Source organism: Podarcis erhardii (genome assembly GCF_964252035.2).
Source record: "Podarcis erhardii genome assembly, chromosome: 4".
Taxonomy (NCBI): domain Eukaryota; kingdom Metazoa; phylum Chordata; class Lepidosauria; order Squamata; family Lacertidae; genus Podarcis; species Podarcis erhardii.
Genome location: NC_138508.1, coordinates 67,307,178 through 67,320,407, shown reverse-complemented (window position 1 = coordinate 67,320,407; position 13,230 = coordinate 67,307,178). Strand labels below are relative to the sequence as shown.

General features: G+C 39.8%; 1 protein-coding gene across 4 annotated transcripts in view; it reads left to right on the top strand.

Moving 5' to 3' along the window:
- Positions 1 to 13,230, top strand: part of RAI2 (retinoic acid induced 2) — a 68,834-nt gene that overhangs the window by 33,804 nt on the left and 21,800 nt on the right. Inside the window, exon 1 of one of the 4 annotated variants that reach the window (XM_081859110.1) lies at positions 5,031 to 5,154. The exons of the other annotated variants lie outside the window; for them this stretch is intronic. The gene's annotated coding sequence lies outside the window, so the exon portion shown is untranslated. Of the gene's footprint in view, positions 1 to 5,030; positions 5,155 to 13,230 lie in introns of those variants that run through there. 4 annotated transcript variants of the gene reach the window in all.

Below are 13,230 nucleotides of genomic sequence, written 5' to 3'. Positions count from 1 at the left end.
TGTGTGTGGTATAATCATAAAGGCATAATTTATATATGTGGCATAATCATAAAGGGTTGCCTGAAAAAGAAAAGGGTGCGGGGGGGGGGAGGTTGTTTTCTCTGTACTGGGGACTGGTTTCTCATCCAATTTGGGTCCATAAGAGGGGAGGCTGAGGTTGTTGTGAAGCATCCATTTTGCCATCTGATGGGTTTGGCTGCACAGGAAGGAATGGATCCTTTAGAAGGGGATGCTTTAGCAATGCAGAGTGCTTCCCCAAGGCTCCTACTTGGCATGCTTTGCTGTGAAGTTGTATTTTGTGCTAAATCATTGAAAGGAGGCGGAGGAGGGAGTGATCCCAGCGGTGTCTTTTGACAGCATCCACCTCATTTTGACTTTATGCAGCAGTCCCAAATTGGACCTGCAGTATTTATGTATGCTGGGCCTTGCGAGAGTCTTTCTCCTATTCTGGGAAATGGTACAGCACAAGGGAAGATGGGAGACTCTTAAAAGGTAGCACCAAATGTGCCAGCAGCTATATGGCCTTTATTGGAACAGAGCTGTACAATAAAGATACCTATAGGCAATCTTCCCATTTATAGATGGCAGTACAATGCAAAATGAGCTTCCATTCCTTATTTCCGATCACTTTGCTCTGGTGGTAAAAAAAAAGTTGAGCAAATGCATTTGTGTTGGAGTATATTTGGTCCCCCCTCTCCTGCAATGTCTTTTACCCATAATTGACCAATAATTGGCTATTGTTTCGCTCGGCACTGAGGAAGGTCTGCATGTTTACTGAAATGAAATCTCATTGCATTTGCTGTTTAAGGTTAGAAATGTTGCCAAACAGCTGCTGCTTTGTGTTTCAATTGCCGAAGTCCCAGGAGTGGGTTTTGGACAGGGAGTGACATGGTGTGTAAACGATGAAGGAAGAGGAGGACAAGGGTCAAGTGCAGATTTATGGGTGCATACATCTCCCTCTGCTAAACTTCCTAAAAACAATAATTTGGAGAGGTAGTGGTAGATCATGAGGTGAGGATTAAAACCAAACCCATGCTGCAGACTTATTAGTCAGCGATATTTTTTTAAACCTTGGATTGATACACTCAAACCCAAAACAAAGGATAATATGAAATTAAACAGTTATTTTTTTTAGTTTAATATTTGTGATCATTGCAGAGCTTATGTATCACTCTTAAAAATACACTGTCTATAGTTAAAGTTATTCAGTAGGAAATAATCCCTTGGTTTTTCTTTCACCTCCGGTGCATTTTTTTTTTCTGGACAAGGTGATAGTGGTTTTATTATTTTTCTGTCTATGATTCTGGTTTGAATTTGCATTATGTGGTTACTGGAGCGTGTTTAAATATTTACATTGACCAAGTGCTACTTTGCACAGAATACATTGCGGATGGGAAATAAAATGCACTTTTGCCTGAATTTTAAGTCATACCCTGCTCATTTGTTTGCTATTGGGTTTGCCAGATAAATGCTAGTTTACAAGCAAGAATATGTTGAGATTCTTCCAATAAACTAATTTATTGCATTTTCCTTTTTCAGTATGTTCTCTCTCTCATGGAACAGCTTCAGATAAGGGTGTGCTGATTAATTGAAGTTTCTGATTTTCAGTGCATTGTTGGCTTCTTTTTAATTTATTTCGAAAAAAAATATTTGCTTGGTCCTCCTACTCTGTAGGGATATAAGCACTTTCTCTTTCCATGAGGCCAAGGATTAGTTGTTGTGAAGAAATAGTGGGTCAAATGGGTATCCTGCACATGTGATAGAAATTGTGTTTTACAGGATTGGCTGTGGAATCTTCTGGAGGAAAAGCCAATTTCGTAAGCTTCTCTTACTCCATCTAATAGCCTTATTTTGTTAATGTAAAAGAGGCCTGTGATAAATGGAAATTGCCACTAGGGGCTTCACAGAGATAGCCAAACCTACACGTTAGGTTAAAAATTTTAATATTAGAGGGAATATTTGCCAAATAAAAAAAGACGAGGCTTTGGCCTTTTATGTTTTTTCTAGAATAGTAAAGCTCTAACTAAGAAATCTGAGCTGGCCCTGTAACTAGAAAAACAGTTTATTGGTGGGTGTCAGTGGAGTGGGTTTGAATATCCTCATCTTGAATCAGATGAGGATTTTGTATATGTTTTAAAGCATTCTGCTTTTTTCCTGAGCATATAAAATCATGCGGGTGAAATACGCATTTAATGTTAATTAAAATGTTGCCAATGTACATGCTCACTAGATTTTCCTATTTATAGTCCAATGCAAAATTAATTCGATATAGTAGAATAGAAATTATTATTTGACTTCGTTCAGATGTAACACTATGATTTAGCTTTTCAATAACAGGCCTTGGTGAGCCTCTGCTCACATGCTGTCCTCTCTGCTCCCCTTTGGTGTCTAAGGAGAGGAGATTGAAGCATTCACTTTTGGTTTTGAATGCTAGGGTAACATCTCAGGAAAACTTTGGTAAATTCAAAGAAATTAGGATTAAACCACAGTTCAAATAAACCATAGTTGCCTGAGTTGAGATACAATGGAACACTGTGGTTTGTTCATATGAACAGTAGGCTTGCATTACTGCTGCTGCTGCTGCTGCTGCTGCTATTATTACTATTTGTTTACTACCCTTCATCTGACGATCCCAGGGTGGTTCACAACACAAGTATTCTTATAGTGCTAAACCATGATTACATCTGAACTGGGCAGTTAGTAGTCAAAGAAAAGTTCAAAGCTCCTCACAGACTAGGTTGCCAGTGGCTAAACTATGGATGTCCTAGAGAATGGCAGGCATTTATCCTAGACGAAAGACCTCAGGATAGTGGGCTGCAACGTTCTTCAATACAATAAAAATGGCCCTAATTAGGCCCAGCTGCCAGCCTCAGCTAAATGACATATGGGTTTGTTTATTTCAGATCTTCCTAGGTTGCAAAGTTGAAATTAGATGTAGGGTGTTTTATGTGGCAAATAATTTAACCTCTATTACTTTTACATAAATCATATGAGTGGTTGTCAAGAATGGCTAAACACACATGGTGATGCATGTTGTATTAAAAAGAGACTTGGGGGAGGGGCACAGCTGATTATTTCAAATCAATGTGAGCTTCAGATTGCCTTATTCTTGCAATTCCTGGCCTCTGCTACCCTACTGCCTCCCACTTTGCCTTCCTTTCTCGTAGTACAGTCTGAAGCATGCTTGCTCAGGATTAAATTCTTTCCTCAGAAGGTGCTTCTCCTAAGTAGATTTAGGATTGCAACCAGAACCTCTTCTCTTGATGTCTAAGGGGGCTCTTGGGAAGTTGTTGAGCTGCAACTCCCATTTTCACCTGCCAATGTGGGCAATAGCCAATGCTAATGGGAGCTATAGTTCAGCAGCATCTGGAGGGCACCAGGTTAGGAAACTCTTCTCTAGAACACTTCTTTTTCCAGACTGCTGTCTTAAGGTACATACCTTCTTCTCCACTAAACATTTCTTCCTGTCCTGCCGCGTATGAGCAGCTTGGCCACTGGAAGCACAGATATCTTCTGTCTGTCCAACCCATTTCTGACATTAGGAAAGCTCATTCTGGCACTGTCGGAGGCTTCCTTCCTTCCTTGGTTTGTTTGTTAATTTTATATTCTGCCTTTCCACCAAATGGTGCTTGAGACAGCTAGCCAATACCAATGCAATAAAAGATGAAGTAAAACATAAAAGGCAGGTAAATAATGAGTGAAACCAGTAAAAACCAATTACTGCATAGTAATTTATATATTTATAAATTTCCCATCGTTTGTAAATAATTGTGGAGGAGGCAGGGCTTGACAGGACTTCCTTGACGTTTCTACTATTCCCATCACAGAAATCCATTTTACTACAGCATATATATAAATAAATGGTTCTGTCTTTGTCACACAGAGGCAATCATCATAATAATGATGATTCCAGAAAAAAAGGTGAGGGAGGAGATATGGGGTATTCCTAAAGCCCAGTCCACTTCAGAAGAGCTTTGATTCTAGAACTTCTCCATGCTGGCCTCATCCCCTCTCTCAGCTGTGGTAGACAGGGAAAAAGAAGGGTTTGCCTCTAGACCAGGGATCAGCAAACTTTTTCAGCAGGGGGCCCGGTCCACTGTCCCTCAGTCCTTGTGGGGAGCCGGGCTATATTTTTTTGGGGGGGTTAACGAATTCCTGTTGCCCACAAATAACCCAGAGATGCATTTTAAATAAAAGGACACATTCTACTCATGTAAAAACACTGATTCCTGGACCATCCGCAGGCTAGATTTAGATGATGATTTGGCCGGATCCGGCCCCTGGGCCTTAGTTTGCCTACCCATGCTCTAGACATCTGTGTTAAAATCTGGTGGAGGAAGCATCTTTTGAGTGTGGTTTATTGAGTATGAATGGGATGAGCTGCTATGTGGTTGGGGATCTATGCGTATTGCTTTCACCAAGACCAAAAAAGGGGCATCAAAGGGTCACTAAGGGCCTTCCAGTAGACATGGTTAGGGAGTGCATGTGTGTGTGACACCTACTACTCACCCACTGGGATCTTCAAACAATTGAATATTTTAAACTTTTGATTTCTGGTATTATGTTTTAATAATTGAATGACAGTATTAATGAACTTAATATACCGGTAAATCAATTAATACAAATAAATTACCCATGCAACTTACTAGGACTTCTTCTGACTAAACCAGAGGGTAATTGGGCGTGGTGTATTTGCAAGTCTGTGTAGCTAAGAGCTGATATGGTTTTCCCAAATAGCAAGTGAACAAGAAGCAAAATAAGAGAATGTGCTTGTGATGGCACTAGAATTGACATGTGATTTTTGTTTTTCACCATGTTGAGCAGAAGCAGGGAAACGGGCTTGTTTTACTGTGAATGGTTTTGTCTTTGGACAAGACTTCATTGTGTCACATATTCAGAAACCTTCTCTGTTGAATAACAGTGTGAGTATTTTCCTCAGCATCCCACAGAAAACTCTTCCTTGGGGTGGTAATGAAGCACTGTGAGGTCACAGAGGTGTGCCCCTAAGAGCCTTTGTGATGCTACAGGAGATCCTGCTGGTGCTTTGTGTGGCTTCAGCGTTGAAGCAGTGCCTCACATGGAAAGCAGTGCACTTACTGGATCATTATTTTGACAGGCTAAAGAATCTTAGAAAGCTAGAAATACCTACAAAAGGTACAGTTTTGCCATATGCAGTGATTGAATAAATACAGCCTTGACCATATTGAAAATTTAAGAGGAGAAAGTTTAGAAATCTAGTTCTAATGATCACAATTATTATTATTATTATTATTATTATTATTATTATTATTATTACCTTGCTCATTTGGCTACTTTGGGCAGCTCCCAACATAATTAAAGGCACAATAAAACATCAAACATTAAAAATGTCCCTAAACAGCTGCCTTCAGGTGTTTTCTAAAAGTCAGGTAGTTGTTTATTTCCTTGACATCTGATGGGAGGGTGTTCCACAGGGCAGGAGCCACTACCAAGAAGGCCCTCTGCCTTGTTCCCTGTAACCTCACTTCTCACAGGGAGGGAACCGCCAGAAGGCCCTCGGAGCTGCACTTCAGTGTCCTGGCTGAACGATGGGAGTGAAGATGCTCCTTTAGGTGTACTGGGCCAAGGCCTTTTAGGGCTTTAAAGGTCAGCACCAACACTTTGAATTGTGCTCAGAAACGTACTGGGAGCCAATGTAGGACTTTCAGGACCGGTGTTATGTGGTCTCAGCGGCCACCCCCAGTCACCAGTCTAGCTGCCGCATTCTGGATTAGGTACAGTTTCCCAGTCACCTTCAAAGGTAGCCCCATGTAGAGTGCATTGCAGTAGTCCAAGAAGTAGTCATTAAGCACATACTTAGCTGCATATAGGTCACTCCCCCCCTTTTAAAAATGCACTTACTGATATGTTAAATTGCTGTGTTTGAATTTTTACTAATCTCTCTCCATTCTTTTCTATCGAATTCCTGTCCCCCCTCCTGGAAATATGGCTTGGCATTAACAGTTCAAACCAACATTAAGCTAGTGTTGGTTTTATTCTTTCTCATGGATCTTGAAGAATTTGAAAGCAAAGGGATGGCACCCTCTCATGGCAGTATGTTAGTGTGTATAGTAATGCTATAATTCTGGCTTCATCAAACTTGGTGCCCCCAGATATTTTGGACTACAGTTCCCACCAGCCCCACATGTACTGGTTGGGGCTGATAGAAGTTGTAATTCAAAACAACTGGAGGGCACTAGATTGGCAAAGGCTGCCATGATGTGCTTTCAATGGCAAAGTTCGACAGATGTCAATTGGAGAAGAATCATTCTGTTATCTGGAGGTCATGGCAAGGTCAACAGGCTAAATAAGAATATGGATTAAAAACTGGAATGGGTAAAAGCATATGGGACATATAGAAGCCCACCATTTTTAACCTAATGTTGAAAAGTAATAGTTAGAAATATATCATAATTTAATATGCTTCATAAATCCTTGCTTCATAAATATGTTCCACCTCTTGGTTCCACTCTAATATCCTGGAATTCTCAACACTCCTACCCCGGTGGAGTATTATTTTATTTCACTTCAATGTTACAACTGAAGAAGGGGTATTTGGGGAAGGAAAGAGACCGGTCCTTGGAGAGCTTTTAAAAAATTGGCGATCTAAGGTCAGATTCAGTGCATGGAGTCCTACTGCCATGCTCAAGGTTGGATCTGCCATATTGGTAAATAATTTTGTCCCTGGGTACAATTTGGCATCTCTTGTGACACGTCTTATAAAATTAGTCACGTGGCAGAAACAAGTGAATCAGCCTCAGTGTTCAGGAGGGAGGGAAGGCAAGACCCTTGAATTATGCAGACACTGCTGCCATTCTGCATTTGGTTATATATTGCAATAGCAATCTTCAGCCCAGCATGTGGGTGATGCTTTGGGGCATTTTGGAATTAAGCATGAGCCATCAAATTAAAGCACAGAATTCGTAGATCTGCTAAAAAGAAGAGTAAGGTGCAAATTTAATGTTAAGAGATGAAATGTATTGTAAATGCAGGCTGCATCTGATGCTTCCCTAGCTAGCCCTTGTTTGACTGCTCTGGTGTTAATGGAATGTTCTGACAGTTTAATGCCTTAACAGTTAGTACTAAGGCCTTAAGGACAGAAGAGATTGGATGCTCTTGGTGGACAAGCAACATAGATTGAGATTATTACTCCTACAAGGGCAGCTTCTCCCTTCAGCCTGCTGTTTGTGATTTGAAAATGCTTTTATTTTCTTTGTTTATCTCTTTCATGGCATTTCACCTTATGGTATTTTACTTGCTTGGGTTTTATAAATGAGGAATAGGGTTAAAAACCCAAACACTTAATTTGTTTGAGATGAGCCAAGTCGGAGAGGGAGGAAGGGGAGCTCATGCTTCTTGCTCCTGGAGCGCTGTACTTGTTCCAGCATAATTGCTTTGACATTGCTATACACTATTTCTTTTCTCTGCCTTTTTAAACATGGTGGCTCCCTTGACAGCTCTTTCTTAATTAAATAGAGAGCTGGAGCACTGAGGGATGTTGCAGAACTAGGCCTGGTAGAGAGGTAGCATGAGCTCTCTTCAAACCATACTTCTCCCTGCCATATATTCCCCACTCTCTTTTTTGGCCTTAACTGATGCTGTACACATGATGCCAACTATCATTAATGCTAACTAGGTTCCACTTAACCAGGGTTTACAAACCCACTTCAGATAATGGTTTGAAACTGTTCAGTATATGTTGAAATATATAGCTGCTGGTCAGCTCACCTCTCCATCCCTCCCCATATGTGCTTCTCTACAGCCACAAGTTCTCTTCTTCCTGCTCCCCACACTGCTCCTCTCAACTGTCCTCCTGAATCTGAGAGCTCTGTTTTATAGTATACATAAGGGATCAAGTAGACAGTCTCATAATATTTACTGATGTTTGGACCTTACCGTTTGCTGTTGCTCAGACCATATAGAAGGTCCCTAGATTCAGTCTCCAGCATCTTCAGATGGAGCCAAAACCCTGGAGAGCAGCTCTCAGTCAGTGCCAGTGATACTAAGCTGGATGGGCCAGTGGTCTGTCTCGGTAGTAGGCAGATTCCGTTGTTCCTATTACTGGTCAGTGTAGTCCAAGGCACTGAGACTGGCAGCTGCAGAGGCTTTGCTATTGGAGATCCTTCAACCTTGGATATCAGTGATTGGATTTGGGCCCTTAAATATGCAAAGCACATGAACTAAACAGTGACCCCCATCATTTTATGTAATCCAGAGAGCTGTCCTGGTGCCAAAGAAGCTGGCATTTGAAGACCACTGGTACCTCACCATATATTTATGGGTCAGAACAGTACACCTAAAGAGATTTACATGCATTCACACTCCTGCTCTGCCTTTCCTGGGACAAAGAAATGGCCGGTCTCTGGGTGGGAAATGTTAGTAATATTGATGCAACTGCACAGCAGTTTAATATGATTTATTCAGTAGTGTGAACCTAGTCATTCAGCTGCTTGCATGTTTCTGTTCCTCCATCCCGTCAGAGCTCTTTTTTGTGTGAAGGGCTGTTCTTAATTCCAACAGAAACTGGCCATAGTAAACAAGGGCAGATTTTTGGTCCATATCCAGGAATTTGATTTCATTGCATCCATGTAGAAATAAAGCATGTCAGCAACAGAATAACCCTTGATGAAAGTGATAATTTGTATTCCCAGTTCCACCACACCTTGTGTTGGCGTTTGAAGGAAATAAAAAGTAGCCAGCAGTTTATAAAACAATGTGGTTTTTTGCCTTTTTAGATTCAAACCTGCCCTGCATGTTACTTGGCTGTTTCAGCACTAACATTTAAAAGGAGGTAAATGATGCAACTGTGTGTTAGAGGGCAAGGAGATAACTTATGTGTGGTAGAAAGATGTAAGGGGGAAAAGAGGCAACTGGAAGAACTGATGTAGTTGCAGAAATATGCAGCATAAGAACAGTACTGAAAAAGGACAGACAGCAACACAATAAAGTGACATGGACAATATATGTTTTGATGTGGGAATGCCATAAAGTTTTTATTGCTGCTTGATTGTTCCCTCATTAGTAAAGTCCTCCCACAGTGTAATGCTGTCCCATGCTGGTGGCAATAAATGTTATTTAGTACCTATGGTCATATAAAGCATTCATTCTGTTGCTCTAGAAAAATATCTGTGTGGTGTTGCTGTTGGAAACCTATTGTGATGTGTGTGTAGACGTTAGGAACAACATCACATGCTTTAATTTACAGATTTAAAATCTGTGCCTAATTGTTATCCTACGGCAATGGTTTCCTTGCCCTTTCAGTTTCTTTACATATGTTAAAAACATTCTCTGTATAATGTTTTTGTGTGCTATTTCTATAGTTTACCAACAAGCCTTGCATTGTGCTTCATTTTCAAATTATGTGCTGGAGATTTGTAAATCTGCTTTTAGTCTGTGTAGAATGCAAGCAGAATATACTATTAACTGCATGGTTTGCAGAAAGCCACTACAGAACTGATCCTTGATCATTGAAAGCCTTGTCTCTAATCTGCCTGTTCAAGGCCATTTCTCCTGAGTGTGTGCGCATGCACGTGTTCTTGAAACCTTGGGCACTTCCAGACTGTCACTATTTTCAGTTGGGATTTAGTTATATGCCAGCACATTCAGGCTGTTCTTGAAGCTCTTGTGATACAACCCACTTTCCCCAAAGATGTGACTTTTTGTGACAAAGGAAGTGACTGGAAAATGTTTGATGCAATGTCATCTAATCTATCTAAAAACAAACCAGGATTAATGCTCAATAAACAGGTTATCTGTTTGTCAAGAAAGCATAAGCATGGAAGGTAAAATTGCAGGGAATATTCTGTATGTTTAGGCCTTCTTGAGAGGTCAAAGGTGTTTTTTAAAAAAAAGAATAGAACAGACAAAAGATCTATTTATTTAATTTTTTTAAAAAAACTGTTTTACTTGGCACTTTTACTCTGCAGAAACAATTACACAATATTCATATAGTGAGTGTTTTTAAATCTCTCAATTGGCTTTTCATATTAGACTTTTTGGTACAAAAGTCTTTAGCAAAAGCACACTTAAGCAGCTGAAGAAGGCTATTGATTCCACCATAACAAAGTATACTAAGCAACACATTTCTCTTTAAAGCTGTTAATACTTTTTCTTAGGTCCATTAACTTCAGTAGTCTACTCTGAGTAAAACTTGGCAGATTATAATAAGTTATTTGAACTGGTGGGCTATTCATAGCCGTGCCTTTAATGAAGTTTATGCATGAAACAACAGTACACGCAATGCTTTTCAGACGAAGAGAGTATGCAGAAAGATTCTCCCTATGACTGATGTAGCAGCACAGAACACAATTGATCTGGATCAAGGCTTAAGCATATGTTATTTAGTTATGTTATTTACAGTAACTCCTGTAGTCTCAAAACATGGTGTGATTCCAGGCAAAATGACTGCAAGCTATGCTATATTGCTCATGTCTGTTGTTTCATCTGTAGCTAAAGCATAGAAAACAAATTCAACAGCAGGTTCTGAGTTTTCGGGGTTTCAGACAAGAGTCCTTTCCTCAGTTTATCTGGGAGTGAATATGGGTGCCTATGGATACACGCATGTACTCTGTCACTGAGTATAAGTGACAATTGCAATAAGAAATCATCACCAGAATTTATGGCTGAGTGTGATAACTATCTAACCCAGGGATGGGGAACCTGTTGTCCTCTCTGTGTAACTGGAATCTCATTTCCCATCAGCCCCACCCAGTATGGCCAATGGGCAGGGATGATGAGAGTGGCAGTCAAGCAAAATCTGGAGGGCCATGGGTTACCCATCCCTGATCAAATCATTCATCTATGTATATGCACTGCATATAATGCCTTAGGGATCAATCCTGATGCTTCCAACAGTGGAGGACCAATTGAAGAATATGGACAAGAACAGACAAGAACAGATAATTCAGCTATCTAATGGGGCATCTAAATAATTGAAATGAATGCTCTTGTGGACATAAATGGCATGCTTACATCCCTCTTATCTGTCTCTAATAGGCCTTTAGGTTAATACTCAATTGAAGAGAATGCACCTGTGCAATGAATGAGATTTAATTTATAGAGGCATTATTACAGTATTCTTAATGTATTATTTTGCGTAACAAATATAGGGGAAGCCTACCTTAAGGTAGATCCAATATGTAACAACCAAAGGAGAGAAACGATAGCCTATTGAATGATTTGTGGATGAATTGCAGTAGAATCACTAGGGGAGATTTGAAAATGCTGCCTCAGAAACAAGGACTTGAGTGTAATTGACTGGTAAGGAAGAGTGCAGGGGACATTCAGAGGTTTGCCACGTGATGGCGACAATGAGGTGTTGGCAGTATTTTATTGTGATTGTATCTGAAGCCAGTGAAGGTTTTGAGAAATTGTAGCTGAAGCCCTAACACTGTAATAAAGTTCTTAATGTGTTAGAAATCTAAAGCCCTGCCACAGCTTCAGAAAGGCCATTGAAAGACACTTAGATATCATGTACGAATATGCAGAGAAATCAAATTCCCTTCTGAAAACAAGACCTAACCGTTTCAAATAGCAAAGCTGAAGAACTCTTGTACATTAAGTGTTTATTAAGATATTTTAGAAAAGTTCCGTAGATCAAGTCCCAATGAATTGCTAGGGCCTGATAGCATGTTCTCACGAACTATAAAACAAGTTGTGTATATAACAGCTGAATTACATATTCTGATCTATATACCCTCTATATAATAGTTTATATGCAAGAAAAAATTTCTGTGTAAGAAAGGTAACAAATGCACTATCAATCTTAAAAAAAATTGTGTGTGTGTGTGTGTGTGTGTGCGTGTGAGGCAAATAAGCAGCCTTTCTAAGTTCTAGTTCTTAGAAAAAACAGATAAAATATGACACATTTAATCAGTTTTCCAATTCAGACAGGTGGCCATATTCCTAAATAAAACTCTTCAAGAAGTGATGTCCTTGGATTTTAAAAACCCTTCTCACTGAGTGTTTCATTGACTGAAGGTCCTTGAATAAAAGCTGACGTCCTTTTCTGAAAGTCAACAATGGATTATAAGGCAGGGGTAACTCTCACTGTGAAGAGAGGCGATCCAAGGATTTATACCAGGATGTTGTTGTTTTTTTATAGCTATACAAAAAGACCAAGAACAAATAGTAACCAGTGATATCCAGTATATTCACAAAACACATTATTTAAGAGCTACAGAAGGTTCTTGTGATAATGTTTGGAGAATGCACTTTGGCAAGAGCAAAATGGCTTCAGTTTAATTGAAAATAGATGCTCGAATTACTGTTATTCAAGGAAGATCAAAATTTTGGTGCTGCTTCCACACACACACACACACACACACACACACACACAAACACACACAAAACACAACCAATATCTTCAACTTAAAGGAACTTTCTGGGTAAATTTTTGTTTGGCAAAATACTTATAGAACTATAGTCCTCTTACATAATAGTCTGTAGCAGAAAACCTCAAAATATGCCCTTAATGAAAAAGCATTATTGGTTGCTGTGTGTATCATGGTGGTACGGAATAAGAACTTGTTGTGAAAATGATAAATTACACTTTCTGGAGTGTATCATCTTGAATAACTATTGGCTAAGGGATAATTTTCAGTGGTATCTGAATGTATTCCATACCACCCCACAGCAAGCCACTCAGAATGCATAGCTGCATTTGGGTATATTTAGCATTTAAAGCAATAGTGTCTTGAACAAACTGATGTACTTGTCACTGAACAAACTGACGCATTGGGAGAGAATGAATTGTGCCTGGTTGGATTATAATGATGCAATACCTGAAATGACCCATACCTGAAAGGAACCCCAGATGTTGACACACCCACACCCACACACACCCCGTTTTAAAGTAAGTATCTAGCCCTCCATAAATGAAAGCTATGAAACAAAAAGTATAGGCAACCTTCAAATTGATTTCTTTAAGATGAGCCAGCCTGGCAGCTCACACGTTTCAGTATTTTTAGCTAATGAGTGAAATCAGAGCTATTATTGATGAGTGAGTTGTTTGGAATTCCTGGGGTGTTTCTCCCTCCCCTTTCGTGTACTTTCCTTTCCTGCTTCTTTCTCATTCTAGCAACCAGGGCACATCTTTCCTGTGGTTGGTCTGTCTAAGATCAGTATTCCCTAGAAGTTATTTTCTCCAAATGCTACCGCGCAATAGGTGAAGGTGGGTGTTAAAGAATGTCTCCCAACCTCCACATGGCAAAT